Consider the following 19,118-nt stretch of genomic DNA (forward strand, 5'->3'; position numbering starts at 1 on the left):
ATGAGAGTGGAATCGAGGACTCAGGGGCCCCAGGGTGCCTGCGGTCTGTCCTTGCTTGCAGGGCTTGAGCTGGTGACAGCCTGGAAGGCAGAAAGGGCCCAGGTGACTCTAACAAATCGCTCCCTGTCACGGTTTGGCACAGAAGAGCTGTCCTGGAGCCCTTGATTAGAATAATGCAATTCTCTTCCTGCAGGATTGAATCAAGAGGCGAGGGCAGTTCCCTGGTGGGGAATCCATCACCTAGATTCTTTCTTGTCATCCCTGCGCTTGCTGCTTTTTCAAACATACACCCAGATGAACAGAGTGGGAAAAGAAATAAAGGAAACAACAACAGAGGCCGCCTGGGTGCCAGCCAGCCTCAGACACGGAGGGTAGACACGGCTGCTTCTCTTATGCGGTGCGGGGGCTTGCACTCGGGACCTTGTGCGTGGTTAGGCCAGTGTTCTTCCGCTGGCTCACCCTCTCGTCCTCAGAATCGGTGTTCTTCCACAAGACTGTCCTTCTTTGACTGCCATGTCCCCCAACCTCACTGCTTCCTACGTTAAAGAGATTAGATTAGCATGGCTCGAGTTTTCACGGTAGGAAGCTGGAGTCCCCATGTTAGGATGGTTTACAAGGCTGGGAATGGGGCGGGGCTCAAGGATTATGAGTTCAGAGGACTAGGACTGATTACTCAACAGTTCAGAGCTTTGCTGCTCTGCTACCCACGTGGGGCAGCCCACAACCACCTGTAACTCCAGCTCCAGGGACTCTGATGCCCTCTTCTGGCCTCTTTAGGACATCAGTGAACAAGTGTAAGACACACATCTATACATACACATACATATGCACATACATACACATATGTGCATAGACACACACACACATACATACACACCCATACACTTATACACACACATTAAAGAATTATGAACCTGGGGCAGCAAAGCTGTAGCTGATTTCTTTGTCTCCCACTGGGAGTGGGGACCTGAGCTACAGGAGGGAAGACACAGTGGTAAATGGAAGAGCACATGAAAAGTGGAGCCTGCTGCCACTTGAGCTAAAACCGAGGTCCTTGTGCAGATGTGTTTTCCGTCACTGACCTTAACGCTTTGACTCCATTCTTCTGTCCTTTGGTAAAGCCCTTTCCAAGTGCAGTTTGTAATTGTGAAGTTAGGCAGGCCCTGCTGGCTTGGTCCATGTCAGGTCTCTGGATGGAGGAACCTGTCTTTAAGAGACCTGTGTTATTCAAAACGACTGACTGTCATGAAATAGTTCATATTAACAACAAATCTTTAAATATGCCTCAGCTCTTTGAAAAGTTACATAACTTTCTAGGCATCTCATATCTTTGTCCGTCACCACAGAGTGGGTTGAAGTAGCTTTTAAAACACGTTCATTATTATTCTCTGTGGATACGTGGTATGTGTGTGGGTCCATAGCAAGGTTTGTGCGGCTGGCTGTCTCCTTCCACCTTTATGTGGGTACCGGGCATTGAACTTGGGGTGTCAAGCTTTCATGGCAGGCACTTTACCCACGGGGCCGTCTCACCAGCCCTGAAATAGTTTATTTTCATATTTACTTATTTAATGCAGGCGTGTGTATGTGTATCTATGTGCACACACATGGTCCACAGTGTACATGTGGAGGTTAAGGGCTAATCCGCAGGAGTCGGTTCTCTCCTTCCACTGTGTAAGTCCCAGGGATCAAACTCAGGTTGTCAGGCTTGGTAGTCAGAGCCTTTGCCCAGGAAGCCACTTTAGAGTCCTGAAGTAGCTGTCATGCTTGCATATCAGAACTCTCTCCTGGCGGAGGGCAGGAGGAAGCAATGTCTGTTCGTTCCTGGCTGCACGAGGGTTTCCTTTTTGACAGACCAGCCCACTGCCTGATGGGGTATCATCATCACCCAGTGGGTGAGGTGAGCGAGGCTCAGGGTCATCAGAACCAAGGGAAGGAGTCAGCAAGGGTCCGCCCTGGCCTCGGAGCCTCAGCCAGCACGCCTTGGCAGGGCTTGCAGCGTCCATTCCGTGTGCCACTTTGCTATGGCGCTGGTTCTTGTTTTAAAGGTCAAAACCAACAAAATGTTCCATCTTTCCAGGTCAGGTGTGCCAAAACTCCAGGTTTGGCACTGGGCCGCTGGCCTCTGCGATGCCTTCGAGGTGACGCGAGTGTGAGCCCCCCTGTCGCTCACAGCTGCGGGCTAAGTTGGGTTGAGAGGGCAGGTGGCGCAGAAGGTGGGTAATTGATTTCCTTTTATGAATATTCATTTGCGGCCACTGCTCCATCTGTTCTCCTTATGTAGTTTCAAAATGGCCACAGAGGACTGAACCAGGGCAAACCTGTCCTGCTTCTGTGAGGTCACTACAGCACTGTGGGGCCAGAGCTGAGGCGGAACAGAGAGCCTGGTTAATCATGTGGGCGCGGGGCTTTTTTTTTTTTTTTTTTTTTCTTCTTCCAGATTACATGTCCTGCTGGAAGAAGGACATTACATGTATTGCTGGATTAGCGTGCCGATGGGCACAGGAAGGCAGGGCTGCTTGCAGAAGGGCCAGGAGTCAGTGGTGCACACGCTGTATGGCTGACTCCCCAGGCATTCCGAGGACTGGGAGGGCTCAGAGGGTCACTGGTGATTGTGTGTGATGGAAAAGAAGAACCATAAGGTGCAAGAGGCTCACTAGTTAGTATGGATCTTAGTCCCCTGTGTTAAAATCCAGCCTACACAACAAACACATCCCATTGGGCTCACTGTCTCTTCCGGGAGAAATAGCTTTAGGATCCTTTGGCATGCTGCAGTTCAAACGTGGTTCAGTTTATGTGAAAGCTGTGCCTGTGCCTCAGAAGAGACTGAATATCTGGCATTCTGTCAATACATATTCAATATCGAGCTGCTCTTTTTCCTAGCCACGAAAAATGTTAGTTGGCATCCTTAAAAATGACTCCTAAAGACAGAAACATCTTACACAAGTCTGTATATCGTGACAGAGGGATGAAATGAGGCTTGTTTAAGTTGTCATGCAAAAGGAACATTATGGGATACAAGCTTTTTGAAAATTGTTAGTCTTTGTATGTAAAGTGACAGTACTTTCAATATGAAAGTAATCAGTGCAATTGTGGACATATTGGATACCATATAGCTTAATTTATATTTTCATTTGTTTGTTCATCCATCATTTATGTTTCCATCTTTTTTTTTTAACAAAATGCTTGACAAATGATAGATACATGTAGATCATGACTACAATTTAGATTTTATTATTTTGCAAGGAGCAGGGAGCAAACAAGAGTCTTCAGCTCCGTGGCAAGCGTGGGCAGTAGAGTGGTGCGTGTAACCCAGCAGTCCTGCAGCGGAACTGTCCAGTGGGACAACATACAGAGAGGCTTCGCAGTGACCAGTAAAAGACAGCTAAGGGACCGTCCCCGACTTCCAGGGGCACTGGGAAAGAGAAGATAAACACATCGTGCCCAGGCCAAGGGGTGGCTAAGTGGGTCTCACATGGAGGTGAGGCGGAGAGAGCTGTGACCCACTAGGATGCTGATTCCCTTGTTTTCTTTTGGTCCTCTTTTGAGGTGCTGGGGATTGAACTGAGAGCTTGGTGCATGCTAAGCAAGTGCTCTACCGCTGAGGTATGTCCCCAACTGGGGATGTCGGGTTGTTGCATCTGGAGGGTGTGGCTGCTAGCCTCGAATGGTCGCAGTCAGGAATGCTGCTGCATACCTGTAGATGTAAAACACAGATCTCACCTTGTGGGGAGTAAGACTTTATTCTTGAGCCAGTTAGGAGTGACCATGACCCAGGAATACAGATTCAGGTTACCTCCAAGTCTATGCAATGTGGAAAGAGTTTTACCAAGTGTTTCTAGTTACAGCATGAAGGAAAGTCAATAGCCAAGGCATTTCATAAATAGTGGATATAGCAGGTAGGCAGGCTACAGTGGAGAAATTTCTGTTATAGATCTCAGAAATTATCTGATCACATTATTAGTTTTGGGGTCAGAGGAAGCTACTGGTCTGTTAATATATTCCAAAGGTTCTACCTGCTGGTCACAAGGATGTTAGGTCAGACACGTAGGTAGGCAATGAATAGACATCAAGAGGACTGAAGACAGCCTGAGAGGATTTGGCTCTGGATCTGCAACGTTTTAATTATCTATAATCAATAAGTTCTAATCGGTCAATCAGAATTATTAATGTAGATGTGGCTCTCCGCCCTTCCCTCAGCCTCTGGGGACTTTTGTTCACTCTTCCTAATAATGTACAGGTCAGCTTCCCATAGTCAACATATTAATAATGCTGCCCTGGGCTTTGTGCTAGATACTTGGCCCAAGGTTGAGGGTAGGACCACCACAGGGTAATGCTTTGGCTTGAAGAACATGATAGAAATAAAGAAAAAACAAATGTCATGTGGTATGGTTAAAAAGATAAGCAGGAGTGTATACAGGAGCCCATGTTAATGTACACCTTGGACCTGGGGATTCACAAAGCTTTTTGAAAGAAGTGACACCTTAAACCAGAGGATGGGGAGGAAGTATGGAGCCAAACACCTGGACACAGCTGGGTAATGCCCATGACTTAGTGAGCAATTTGTTGCATGCATCTGTGTTTCTAGGGATGTGTTGTCATCTTCCTATTTAAATTGTTTCCTTGGTTGGGAGGACCCCATGGACCCCATTGCTTGTGAGAAGTGAGGACTCTATGCGAGGTTAACACCCAAAAGTCACCTCTGATGGAAACTGATTCACTCGGTCCAAAGTTTGTGTCTCTCTCAATTCACTCATTGACTCCCAAATGCCAAACTTATGATTATAAGAGAAGGAAATGTGGGGAGGTGTGTGGGTCACGAGGGTGGATCCCTTACAATCATATATATATGATATATATATATATACATATATATATATATCATATATATTGGTCATATCATATCACTCAGCCCTCAGTGAGACATCACTATCAACCCTGCCCCCCCAAGGATTAGAGGTCATTGTGGGAGAGGGGGATGGAAAGAGCGTACAGCTGGAGGGTGAGGAGGACTACTCTGAAATGCTTGCTGTGTTCTGGACATCACTATAGCTATGGTTACCCGCACAAGACATGGATAAGGTCAAACCAATGAGGTCAGTCAAGTTGGGTTCAGTGGTTACAAAAAAAGGAGCAGCATGGAAATGAGATTGGGACATGTTAGGGGTGTCTTGGGGAAGTGGAAGAGGGGAGTTGGAGGTGGTAAGTGTGCTCAAGATGTGTAGAATTTTAAACAAGGTCCTTACACACACAGCTGTACCACAGGGCTCATCTGTATAGGGGCAGTCCCCTCCCCATTTAAAAGATTATTATGAAGGATTTGGATAGCACATAGAGCCTCAGGTTTCACAATTACAGAGTTTAGAGGCAACTGTGAAGGCCTGTGATAGACAATTCAAGAACAAATAGAAGGGAATGCCTTTATTGAGTCCACTTTATGGTACTTTTTATTCCCTAAAATGTAGCACAGACCAACATGACAGAAAAGTTCAAACCTCGGACAAAGAAATATGTGATGGTGTCATAATGGGCTATTGAGGGGATCAAGGACTATTTGAAATAAATCATATTACCATTAAGTATCATCATACCACCAAATTTGGACAACATGGAGGTTTCAACAGCCTCAGTGATGCTTCAAGAGGTAGACAATAGAAGACATGGACCACAGGACCTCAAAGGATGCTGACAGTGCTCTTTCCCCTAGTGGGTGTGCTACACAACATGTATTTGTATTTGTTGTATGAACTCTCTGTCTAATCTGTCTGTCTTGTCTGAAGAAAGGTATAGAGCAGTAGACAGTCATGAGTTACTGCACGCAGCAAACAGCAGACTTCTTGCTACCACATCCAGTGGCCTGGAACTTCTGAACCTTCTGCCTCTACCTCCCAAGGGCTAGGTTTCCAAGTATGTATCACCACAGTTGGTTTATGGGTTGCTGGGATCAAACTGAGGGCATTGTGATGCTAGGCAAGTACTCTGCCAACTGAGCTACATCCCTAGCCCTAATTCCATAATTTTTAATAGGCATATTATAAACCACAGAACTTTATGTAAATGTTAGTAAATTGATAACCTATTTCTTTGTGTGCATGTGTGGTATGCTCCTGTGTGTGTGTGTGTGTGTGTGTGTGTGTGTGTGTGTGTGTGTGTGTGGGTGTATGTACATGCATATGTGAAGACAGAGGTTAATGTTGGGTGTCTTCTACCATTGTTTTTTACTTTATTTTTTGTGGGTGGGGTCTCTCTCTGAATCTGCAACTCATCAATGTGATGGAGATGACTGGCTAAGGATCTCCAGAGATCATCCAGTTCTCCCTCCCAGCCACCCAGTGCTGGAGTTATAGATGCACTTAGTCAAGTTTGGCTTTGTACATGGGCACCGGGGATCTGACTCAAGTCTTCATGCTTGGGCATGAGGCACTTTGCCACCTGAGCGTCTCCCCAATGCTCCTGATTACCTATTTTGATAGCAAAAGTATTTTGTTTGAAACTATTTCCAGAAATGTAATCTGACTCATATGGTCTATAAAACAGCTATTTTGCTTAAAAACCAACCAAAGCAGTCATTAGCCAAAGCAAAATGCACGCTCCTAATTAAATACTGAGCTATCAACAAAATGGTCAAACTCTACTCGTTCCACTAGCAGTTTCTTCGAGTTCTGCTCTCTGTGTAGTCATGCATGCAAACAATTCCTCAGAGTCTCATATGTTCACTACAGAGACCCAAGTAATCAGGGCTTGGAAGGCTGCCGGGGGTTTTTGTATTTGATATGGAGTTTGTCAAAGAGAAGCATGGAATTTTGCAATGTGGAAAAAATAGTCTAGGAATAGAGATGAGTCCATGATAAACACAAGCTATGCACAACTTAGAGTACCCCGTTCTAGAGAATAAATGGTATTTTGGAATTGGAGGACTGAGGCTGGAGTTTGGTCTATTTGAAAGCTATAGATCTTAGAATAGTCACTTATCTCCCAGCCTTTGATTTCTTATGTATTGAAATGTGAAGCCTCTTTCTAGGGGCTGCTTTTTTCTTCTGGGCTGTGATGCCTCTTAAAATTGATGCGAGAAGCTAACTATTTGAAATGAGTGATCTAAGATACTTGATTTTATTTCTTTTGGTTTATTATATTTCACTTGTTTTGAGACAGGGTCTCACTGTGTCCTGACTGGTCTGGAACTGGTTTTTATTAAAAGTGCAGCTCACTTTATGAATATGCAGCAGGAAGACTGTCATAAATATCTGCATCATCACTTCAAGCCAGCCGCTCTGTATTCCCATTTCTCATTTCCACTTTGCAGTCTTGGACTTGCTCTTTGTTGCGTCTTCAGGCAGGTCTACATGATCAGCATTATCTTCAACTTCATTCCCCTCCTTTACCAGCACACTGTTTTCTTCAAGTCTTCTAGTGACTAAATCTTTCCAAGAAGAACCGCTGTTCCAGCTGTGGAAAGTCTCGGGCCTCTATATCTTGGCCATGAAGTTTGTGTTCATAGTAGGAAAAGAGCAGGGCTTTCTTGGGACTATGACTGGCTCTGTGCATGGTCCTTGCTCTTGGGCTCCAGTGTCTGAGATGCCATAGGTAAGAGCCATATTAAAAGCATCAACCCAGTGATTCCTGAATATAGTTTGATTTGTTCTCCAAGACTCAAGAATTTGCTACAAAGCCTTTGTCTGTCAGTCCCCAAGACAGGGCTGGATGACTTCTGTTGCATAAAGTAGGAAAATCTGAAAGTTTCACCTATGCCTCTTGGGAGAAATGAAGAAGAGGAAGGGAGGGACTTTAGAGATCCAGTGAAGGCAATAGTGTGTGTGTGTGTGTGTGTGTGTGTGTGTGTGTGTGTGTGTGTGTCCCTTCCAAAGTTCAGCCTTCCTTATCTACCAGTCTAAGATCACCCAACATTTTTCGTATATTACTCAGGGGCTATCAAGTCCTTTCAGAAGAAATTGAGTTATTGGAACTTGGGTAGTCCTGGGGATAACTGTACTTTCCCAGAGTTTCACATTATTCATTTCCAGAAAGTAATTTGAGTTGATTGCCTTATGGTCATTCTGAATGAGGCATTTTAAGAACTAGGAAAAAATTGAAAGGGTTGGCTTGACCTCAAAACATATCCCTTCTGAACGCTGCTAAGAGCTTGGCCTCTGCCAATCTGGGAGGGAGACTTGTCGGAATTTCCCCCTGAAGGGTTGTAATGTTAGGGTTTAGAGTTAACAGGCAGTTCTCCTTCTTGGTCCATGTAGCTGGACAGCTGCCCAGGACAGGAGTATCAGGTGATCCTGTAGTTATGTGGAGGAGTTCAGGCTGGCTTTTACGTTTCGGTGGTAGATCATGAGGGTCTAGTAGGCTGTTCTGCATCTGCTTTAATATTTTGTTCAATGTCTCTTCACATTGACTCTCCAAGAAGATCTTGAATTCTTTGAGATCTGGCATGCTATCTTATACTTCTTTACATCCCACACGGGAAAGGAAGAGGCTAGGTAGAACTAGTGAAGCAAGCCTCTGGAAGAGAGATATTGAGAAAATGGGAACAAGGAAAACAAATAATCCAAATACTCGTGAGTTCAGAGGGGGAAGAACACGTGTTGCTGTGGCTTGGTGTTGTAGACTGGTATATACGCCTCCAGCATTCATACCTTGTGGCCCTAACCCCAGTGTGGCTGTGTTGGGCTTAAGGAAAGAATGCAAGTTGGATGAAGCCATAAAGATGGCTCCCTGGTCCAGTCATATTGGTGACCTTATAGGAAGTGAATCAGACAGCCTGCCCAGCACCATCCTCTCTCTGGGTACACACACTGAAGAAAGGCCATGTGAGGACATGGTGAGGAGGCAGATAGCCACTTCAAGCCAATAACCAGGCCTTCACAGACACTGAATCCTGCCAGAATCTTGTTCTTGGACTTTCCAGCCTTCAGAGCTGTGAGAAAATATGTCAGTTATTTGAGCCACGCAGCCTGTGATGTTCTGACAGCCCTCACAGACTAACACGCTTCATCTAAGCACATTTGTATGAAGAAAGGATGAGGCGGCACTCACTCTGGAGTCCCAGTTTCATTGAGGAAGGAGGTGTCAAGGTTCTAAGAGGGACAGGACCTGGATGGATGTACTTGGAGTGGTCACTGGAGGATGACAGCAGACACTAAGTACAAGTAGCCAGAGAGAACCAGGAACAAGGGGGGCGGGCAGTGCTGTGAGCTGTCAGGTTTTGTCTGCAATGTGGAGGGGATGGGCATCATGATGAAGACAGGGGATTGTGGCAGTGGCCAAGGGTTGGAATTTCCCTGAGAAATGTGATAGCAACGGCAGGAAAAGAGAGTCATTGAGGTTAGCAGGGAAAGAACACTTCGGACAACCCACTTGGAGGGGTGGGTAGGCTTGGTAAGGCAAGGAGAAGTGCCTCTGTTTCTGGAGGGGTGCAGAATGCAGGAGTCAAGGAATGGATTGATCCCTGTGACGCCAGGGATCAGGTGTAGCAGGAATAAGGAAATGAAGACCATAGAACAGGGTCGAGGAATGGGTATCAGAGTTCAGGATTTTCGGGGAACGACAACCTTGAGTTTGGCTGTGGTGATGGGAGGCTCCACGAAGCAGGGTAACTGTGAGCAGTGTCGGGGGGCCTGTGGATTTCAAGCTGTCAGCGTTGGGTGGACTGTCACCCAAATGCTTATCTTTGTGGACATGCCGTGTCTACTAGGATTTGGTCAGGAGGGAGAGTGAAATACATGGTAATGAGGGAGGTCTCAGGAACTCTGGAGGGGATACTCCAACCCTGTGGGGATCCACAGAGAAGTCTCAGTTCAGAGGAGCAAGGTTAGGTCTCAGGGGTGTCATGGCTGGCATGCTCCTGAAGGATAAGAGAAGTTAGCCCGGGAGGGAGACGAGCAGGAAGGAGAGCTGGGGACAGAGGGCCAGACTGTTCTATGTAGAGGCAAGTAGAGCCATGTTTTACAAAGTCCTCGGGTTTATAGAGTGACCTATATTTATATATGAAGATGGAGCCTACAGCTTGCTAATTCTGACCACTTCCAGCAACTGACCACTTCCTCTTTGTCATTTTAATTAAAACCTTTTAAATATCAACTCAGTTCCCCTCTTTAGGGGAACAACAGACTTTGAAACTTGTGTCTGGTAGGAGAGGAAATACTCTTCAGAAATGCTATGCATTCTCCACATGCCATGTGATTTATCTTCTCTCTGTATTCATTGTCGCTTATGGAACTACTAACTAACTAACTAACTAACTAACAACTAACTAACTGGTGTGGGTGGCCGAGTAGAGGAGATCAAATGGTGGATGATGAAGAGCAAAGCTGAGAACATTTTGACTCCTGTCTTGGTGAGGTACAAGTGGAGATGTTATTAATGTGTGTGATGCCCGTGGGCAAAATGTGGATTAAGAAAAGAGAAAGACACTCGGATAGCAAAGCCAAAATGTCTGCCAGGGGGAAAATGTCATAAAAGGAGCCAGCTCTATTTTGACCAAATGCCTTGAGCTATGAGTTATTTCCGAGGAGACTCGGCGAGCTGACACGTTGAACTTGGAGCTGTATTCCCTTCACTGCATTCTCAGTATGGCTGGGGCTAGATTATGGTGCAGTGCGAAGGACCCAGGCTTTGGCCCAAGATGGCCCTGGGCCAAAATGCTGGCTCTGTCACCCTGCAGGGGATAGGCATGACCTTGACTTTGCGTCCAGGCTGTTTTGAGCCCCTGTTTCAGCATCAGCAGAAGACAGAGCAAAACTGTAGGTCAAGGGCGAGGGCTGGGAGGGTCCTTAGTACGAGATCTAACACATAAGCTGTACATGGTCGCCTAGCTGCTGTGATGAGCTCCCCTGATCAGTGAGTCTGCAAGGGCTGTGCAGATACGTTTATGCTGCTCTCTTAATAAATGATTGTTTTAAAATAATTAAAAATGCAAATGAGACCTCTGCAGTGCTGCAGACAGGGTAGGAGAGCGTGTCTGTGTTCGTGATGTCTGTGAGCATGTGTGTGTGTGTGTGTGTGTGTGTGTGTGTGTGTTCGTGATGTCTGTGAGTGTGTGCGTGTGCGTGTGTGTGTGTGTCTGTGTGTGTGTCTGTGTTCGTGATGACTGTGAGCGTGTGCGTGTGCGTGTGCGTGTGTGTGTGTGTGTCTGTGTGTGTGTCTGTGTTCGTGATGTCTGTGAGCGTGTGCGTGTGTGTGTATGTGTGTGTGTGTTCGTGATGTCTTTGAGCATGTGCGTGTGTGTCTGTGTGTGTGTCTGTGTTCGTGATGTCTGTGAGCGTGTGCGTGTGTGTGTGTGTGTATGTGTGTGTTCGTGATGTCTTTGAGCGTGTGCGTGTGTGTGTGTGTGTGTGTGTGTGTGTGTTCGTGATGTCTGTGAGCGTGTGCGTGTGTTCGTGCTGATGGGGGTCTCAGCCCTGGGAAGGTGACAAAGAGCCAGGGGTGGCTTCTTTTCTGGCCTTGCAGGACTTTTCTCAGACTGACCCAGAGAAATGACCCAACCCTCATAACCATTTCGCAACTGCTGTGGGAACCCACTTTCCAGAGGGAAGAGAGTGGCGCTTGGGGGTGTCCCCAGCTCTGAGAGGGGGTGACATTGGAGTGACTGGTGTGAGGACTCTGACTTGTAAGAGCGGCTGGGGTGCAAAAATTGAGGGCCTCACTCTTAGCATGCCTGCGTGAGCTACCCCCTGCTCACAGGGGGCTCTCTGGACTTCCAGCCTGACTGTGCATCTGTTCTGAGGAGACTCTAGGGAGCTTCATCTTCCTCTTTGGTGCAGGAGTTAAGTGACATTTAAACTTGACTGTTTCATAGCCTCTAATAAATAAAAAGTTAGATGACTTAGAAACATCTAACTCCCGTTTTGATGACTCCCAACAAATGAACACAAACAGACAAATCAGGCTTCATTAGGAAAGCTTTGGGGAGGGTTGGGGACAGAGTTCAGTGGGCAGAGGGCTTGTCCAGTATGGACAAAGCCCTAGAAGAAGCCCTCAGCTCTTCATAAACCAGACCTGGCAGTGTATGCATGCCTGTAATCTCAGGCATGGAGGAGGTAGAGGCAGGAGGATCCCAAGCTCAAGGGCACGCTGAGCTATGTGAGACCCTGCCTCAGAAGGACAGGAAAGCTTCAGGAGAAAGTGTCTTTGAGATAATACAGTGACCAAGTGGAGGCAATTGAGACGGGAAGTGGCTAGGTGGTTTTAGAACTGGGAAGCGCAGACCCCTTCTGGAAAAGAAGCTTGCTTGGTTTTGTTTTCTAATTTTTGAATTTTAGTCAGTTCAGGAAATTCTAGGAAAAATCACCTGAGAAAAACATGATTTTATTTTCTCTGGACTCCCTGAGGACAGGTCTGTGAGCACCCAGGATGCAGGAAGAAGACGTGCTGACAGGCAGGGAGTGGGTGGGAAACCGCCAGGTCCCCTCTGGACCTTCTCCTTCCGGGTTAAAGGGCAGAGCTGCTGACATTAAACACAGCGCTTAAAGACGTTTAGATGAGCAGGTTTCCAGAGCCATGCAGCTCGCAAAAAGCTTGTTTTTCCCTCATCCACAGATGCGAACGTGGCTCGTGCCGGCCTGTGATGCTGTGAACTCACAAGATGCTCCCATTGGTATGGAGGCAGAGCGTCATGCCGTTTGAGTGACAGGCCTTCTTTCCCCTCTACTTTCAGTTTTTGCTGGCCAGAACCTCAGGATTGACAGCCGTGTTTGGACATCTGTGTACGTACAGCCTGGACCTGCTGTCCCGGGAGGAAACATACGTGCATTTGGTCTCTGTGACATTCTCTACCCCTCAGTCCCATCTTGGGTCCTAAGGCTCTGAGTGATGAGAGCTGGCTGGTGTCTTGTCCCACAAATATGGTATTGGAGTCGCACTAATCTCTGGTGTTAATATCTCCAGTCAAAATTCTAACACGATGGAAGATGCACCTGGCAGGCCCTACCCATCCTAGAGGAGCTCTCGGCAGTTGACGGTGGCTGAGGGAGGGAGAGCCACTCCTTTGGGAATGTGTCAGACGTTACGCTGCGTATACCCCAGTGGACGGCAGCATACCACATGCAGTGGCATCTGTGCTCATGATGTTATTAATAACAACAGATAAATAGGATATGAAGCTGGGAGGGAGATGGGGTGGATGCTCTAGAGGAAGTTAGAGGTAGGTAATGGTGGATGATTTGAACAGAATACATTCTAAAATGTATGAGAATTTAAAAGTGAATAGGAATATTATAGAAAGGAGTTAGGAAACTCCTGACACTTACGACTGTTTCCTAAGTCAGACATGGACATGCCCATGGGCACTAATCTTCTTTATGAATTTAGGCATAAAATGACACCTGTGGTTGTATAAATTACAATTAAAATTGTAAGATATCAAGCCAGGGGCTAGACTCAGGAAACAGGTAGGATGTTTTCATTGTATAGCCCAAGATGGCCCTGAAAACACTATCCCCCTTACTTCAGCCACCTAGATTCTGGGATTACAGGCATGTGCCATCATGCCTGGCTCTAAAGCTAATAGTTCTAGTGACGATACTATTTAACCGAAAATTTAGCTTGATTGAGGGAGATACACAAACAGGTAATGGAACTTATTAGCTCTTCACCAAGCAGGACATGGCATCACATTTGTTATCAGATATATGATGCATATATCATATACATACAACATATCATGTTATATATATGATATATATGTGTATATATAGATATACAATAACATGACACACACATATAGTTATTGTTGTTGAATCTCACTACATACCTTAAGCATTGAACTCACTGTATATCCCAGACTGGCCTTGAGTTCCTCCTGCTTCCGCCTCCTGAGTACCAGGATGACAGACATGCAGCACCACACCTGGTTGTCATTTACTGAGTCTTGGAGCAGGAGAAATTCTGGAACTCAGTCCTTTTCCATGATAATTCACTTCAGGATTACCAGTGCAATCTCATTTATAGAAAAGGAAGTTCTGGGAGATGTATATATACTTCACAAAGCTCTAATCATCCCATTCATCTCATTGAAATGAATATGGCATTGAGATGGTCTAGGTCTGTGAAAGGTCATGGATTGATCAACCGACCCATCACCCTCATCATGTCACAGAAGCAATCTTTATGTCATCCTTCAGAGTTCACAACATTGATACCCAAATGATCTTGTTTAGTTCTCCTGACAGTCTCAGAGACGGATGGACAAGTCAGATATCACTCACCCTCATTTTTATGATAAGTAAATTATGGCCCAGAGAGGTTGATTGACATATGTAGTTTGAAGTCAGAAAGTGTCATGGTGTGGACCAGAAGCCAGCACTTTGAAATCTGAGTCTGCCCCCACGCCGATATGCTGTCGTGCGTTGAGTGTGTATAGTCAACGATGCCAAGGACCTGCCAAGAGCTTGGCTGATCAATGACCACGTGAAGTGTCTGTAACACTCCCCACTACAGTCTCTTCACCTGTGATCATGCTGTCTGGATTCCAGAGAGGGAGGCCAGCCTGGTCACCCTGGGCATCCTTTGCTGCTCCTGTGCATCTCAGTGATAGGGGCTGAGCTGTCCCGATGTGAAGCCTGCGATACTTGCATGTTCAATTCCTGGAGAGCCAGAGGCTTATGGCTTTTTGTTACACATCTATAAAATGGGGGTGATTTGTCTAAATTGGATCTCTGTTTTCAGGATGATCCAGACTTGAAGTGGCAGAGCAAAGCTGAATTTGGGCAAGATGATGACGGGAGACTCTTGCTGTGTGGACATATGAGAGGACACAGGTTGAAGGTGTCACTGTATGCACTTTAGACCTTTGTGGAACATTTTCACATACGTCTTTTCCATGAGTGCTGTATACTCTCATGGCCAACCCATCAGGAAGTGGAAGCTTTTGCTTAGGTAAAGGCAGAGGCTTTAAGCTGCCAGGTCTGGAATATGTAGGCTTTCCTTTATTTCTTTCATGCATGGATGGTTTGGTTTTGGATCTCATTGCAGCTTAAATGGTCTATGTTTTGGATGACTGCTCAGTTGTTTTCTTCCTAGGTTCTCTTTTGTTATATTAGTGTTGGGAAATACATTCTCCATATTTAAAATTTTATTTTTGATAGGAATAAAAGCTCCTTGATTGGGGTCCAAACTTATACACTGAGCCTAAACATAAGACTCAAGATGCTTCTTAGAGTAGTCAACACTCCAAGAACACAATTGCTAATGTTTTCACAGCCCATACTGTACCATACCATACCATTACCATACTGTACCTGTGATTCTACCATGTTCTTTGGTTCATGGCATTCAAACACTGGGTTTGCCCTCATCTTTCAGGTATTGTTAGAACTATCCACATGTAAGTCAAGGGTCTTGTGGGCATCTGGGATGGGGTGGGCTGTTCTCAGCTAGATAAACAGCTTAGTCGTTCCGCGGGCTGTTGCCCACTGGTTGTTCTTCTGCTGTGGCTCTCTCTACCCATGCCCCTCCTACAGAGATGTGGGCAGCAGCTGTGGAGTTGTATTAGCTACTTTCTCGTTACTGTGATAAAATGCCCCAGCAAAAGCATCTTAAGGGAAAGAGCATTCATCTTAGCTCACAGCTCCAGAGGGACACAGTGCAGGATGGCAGGAAGACAAGGCAGCAGGCAGAGAAGGCTCGGTGACGGGCCAAGGACACTGCTGTAGTCTGGAAGCAGAGGACAGTGAATGCTTGTGCTCAGCTCCTTTTCTCCTTTTTATAGTTATAAGGTCGGGGGTCGCCACCCACAGTGGGCAGGTATTCACACCTCAATCAGTCTAATAAGATAATCTCATCAGGCACATCCAGAGGCCAGTCTCATCAAGCTGACAATTAAGATTAACCCACAGACCTCTTCCCCTTTGTAATCCTCTCTGAGAGACTTACTTATTACTGACCTTGTCACACCTTTAGCCTCTGTCTGGAAGAGGGAAATTCTCTGTCCAGGGTGGGCCATGTCTTGGTGGTGGAGGCCTGGAAAGCAGATTGTGGGGAAAGAGTAAGAATAACCAGGAAACCACACAATGTCACGGTAATAGTGTTTCTGATAACATTAGGTAAAGATTCCCAACATCACAGCCACAGTGCATTCAGGTCAGAAGATGCTTAGACTGATTTCTGCTGTTAGGAGGCATTTCAATTCACGTCACATGCATGCTCCTGCGATTTCAGTAGGAGGGAGCGTAATTACTGAATGGGCATTCATTACAGACTGCATCAATAATACATTGGCTTTTGCAGTATGCTCCCTTCTGTTATCACTGTGGTGATAGATTGTGAGTCTAAGCAGAATCAGTAATGTCCCCATGATTTATGACACTATGATGTGTTTAGAAAGGTCTGGAAGTAAACTGTTCATGGAGGGCGGAAGAAAGATGTTGTCATGATGGTGAGCAGCAGGTGGTAACTCTTCTATTTTGTTTAGGCTTTGGAAATACAGAGCGCATCCCTGGATAATCTATTAGCCATCTCTTTTCCTTGTCTTTTGTATCCCCTCAGGAATTGTGAGTATTTACATTTCCATTTGTAGTGAGATATGGTAGAGCAAAATAAAAACAAAAAACCCTATTTTGTATTAATATTTACAGAAAAAGGAAAAATTGGAGTCAAGCTTTGGTGGTAATATATATCATGGAACCTGATGGGTCAAATACATTTTGATTGTTAGAATTATTTGTTTTTTAATTTATTTATCTGAGTATCAGTTCCCTTAAATGAAAGCATTACTGAGTGCCTGCTAGGACACAGCAGTTGATGTGGGTGGACCCTTTGGAAATAGACTTAACACAAGACAGAATGAAATAAGTGCCACTCACAAGCTTGCAAGTAGAAATGGGGTCAAAGGAGGACAAGGTCATGCTTATTTAGTGTGCTGGTTATAGGCCATGAGAACAGAGGCCGCGGTAAAACTGCATGTATGAACACCTTCCTGTGGGCACAATCCTGGGAAGCAATAGGGTGGGAAAAAGTGGGAAGTGAGATGAGAAGGGGGAGGAAGGTAAGGCAAGTGCATTGGCAAGCTGATGTCAGTGGTCGGAAAACCAGAGGACTGCTCCAGAGAACCTGGGGGAGTGGGTAGCTCTGTCCTATAAAAGGTGCTCCGGAGAGCTTGCATGGAGTGGGTAACTCTCCTACAGAGGGGAGGAGAGGACATGGACTGGGGGTTCTCCCCTCTTTCCTACCTCCTAGTAGACAGGTCAAAGTCTTCTCCTGAGACACTGATTTTACTGTTGGCTTGTGTTGTTTAACCCTCCAGGAGACTGCTCTTGAGGCCAGCACCTCAGTGATGGGTCAAGTTTGTCCCAAGGTCAGGTATAGTAGTGAGTACCTGTGGGTGCCTCTTCGATCTGTGATGGAAGTAGCCATGGCTTGTGTTCTATGATTACTGAGGTAATATGAGACATCTGAGGACCACTCCAGCTTGTAATTAGAACAAGTAAATAAATCTATGGATGCCGGGCAGTGGTGGCACACGCCTTTAATCCCAGCACTCAGGAGGCAGAGGCAGGTGGATCTCTGTGAGTTCGAGGCCAGCCTGGTCTCCAAAGCGAGTTCCAGGAAAGGCGTAAAGCTACACAGAGAAACCCTGTCTCGAAAAACCAAAAAAAAAAAAAATAAAAAAAATAAAAAAATAAAATAAATAAATAAATAAATAAAAAAATCTAAGGACGAGGAAAGAGTCACCAGGAAGCAAGCATGGAGTGGTCCATAGCTTTCCAGCTAGGATCAGGAAAAACCTTATTGAGAGGTAGAACAGGAGAGGGCACTTAAATGATAACCACATATGATGGCAATTCTTGATCGTCAACTTGACTACATCTAGAATTAACTAAAACCCAAAGGGCTGGACACACTTGGGAAGGATTTTTTTTCTTAATTAAATCATTTGAAGTGGGAAGACTGACTTCTAATCCAGATTTTTGAGGTGGAAAAACACACCTTTAATCCAGATTTTTTTTTTTTTGAGGTGGGAAGATCTACTTTAATTTGGACCATATCTTCTGCTGGCAGCCTATAGAAAGGACATGGAAAAAAGAAGCTTGCTCCCTTTGCCTACTTGCTCTTGCTCTCGCTGACAAGTCCATTCCTTCACTGGCATTAGAGCCTACTTCTTTGGGATCCTAGCATATACTGCAGATCAGCTGAGACATCCACCCTTGTAGACTGAAGAACTACTGGATTCTTGAATCTTTTGTTGGTAGACAACCATTGTTGGACTAGCTGGATCTCAGACAGTAAGCCATTCTAATAATTATCTCTCTCTCTGAACACACACACACACACACACACACACACACACACACACACACACACACACACATATTCTATAAATCCTGTTCCTCTAGAGAATCCTGACTAATACACTGGACATGGCAATATTCCTCATGTCTAAGTTACAGAACCAGACTAGGTGCCCATCAATACACGAATGGATTAAGAAAATGTGATGTGTAATACAGTGAAGTATTATTAAGTCATAAATAAGAATAAAATTCTACCCTTTTCAGCAACATAGGAAAATATAAAATGAAATGCATTAGACACAGATGAGCACTCCATGCTCTTTCCTACTTGTCAGAACTGAAAAAAAAGTTGACTTGAATGTAGATAGATGAGTCATTAATAGAGGTTTGTAACTGGGGGAAAGGGTGGACAAAGTGAGGTTGGATTTGATGAATGAATGCTATGTACCTGTGTGAGCATATCACACTGAACTCCTTCAATAAGTACATGTGTTAATAAAAATGACGGGCAGTGTTTTGACAGAGATACAAAGAGATGTTAGCAGTGAGATTTAAGTCAACTTAAGGCATGGAGGTAATGCTATAATTAGAATCTAAGGTGTTCCCCCAAAGGCCTATGTGTAAAAGGTTTGGTTGCTAGTTTGGTGCTATTTGGAGGTGATGGAGCCTTTGAGGAATGGAGCCTAGTGGCAGGCCATCAGGTGTTTGGGGACAAGAGGGACACTGGAGCTTGGTAGCTTCCTCTTTTGCACTTCTGGTCCATGAGATGACTGGGTGTCCCCTCCACATGCTTCCACCGTGATGGTGCTAATGGAGGTCTAGAGGCCATGGGGCCAACTGAACATGGACTTAAATCACAAAACTGTGAGCCCAAATAACCCTTTTCTCTTT

General features: G+C 45.4%; 1 long non-coding RNA gene across 1 annotated transcript; it reads left to right on the forward strand.

Annotated features, from left to right (window-relative positions):
• The first annotated feature begins 719 nt into the window (after positions 1 to 719).
• LOC143267852 (uncharacterized) lies at positions 720 to 17,592 on the forward strand. The gene is made up of 5 exons (XR_013043471.1): positions 720 to 794; positions 2,078 to 2,213; positions 3,244 to 3,603; positions 14,665 to 14,874; positions 16,409 to 17,592. It is a non-coding gene; the product is annotated as an uncharacterized LOC143267852 (long non-coding RNA).
• The last annotated feature ends 1,526 nt before the right edge of the window (positions 17,593 to 19,118 follow it).

The sequence above is a fragment of the Peromyscus maniculatus genome, chromosome 11, assembly GCF_049852395.1.
Source record: "Peromyscus maniculatus bairdii isolate BWxNUB_F1_BW_parent chromosome 11, HU_Pman_BW_mat_3.1, whole genome shotgun sequence".
In the NCBI taxonomy this organism is placed as follows: Eukaryota; Metazoa; Chordata; class Mammalia; order Rodentia; family Cricetidae; genus Peromyscus; species Peromyscus maniculatus.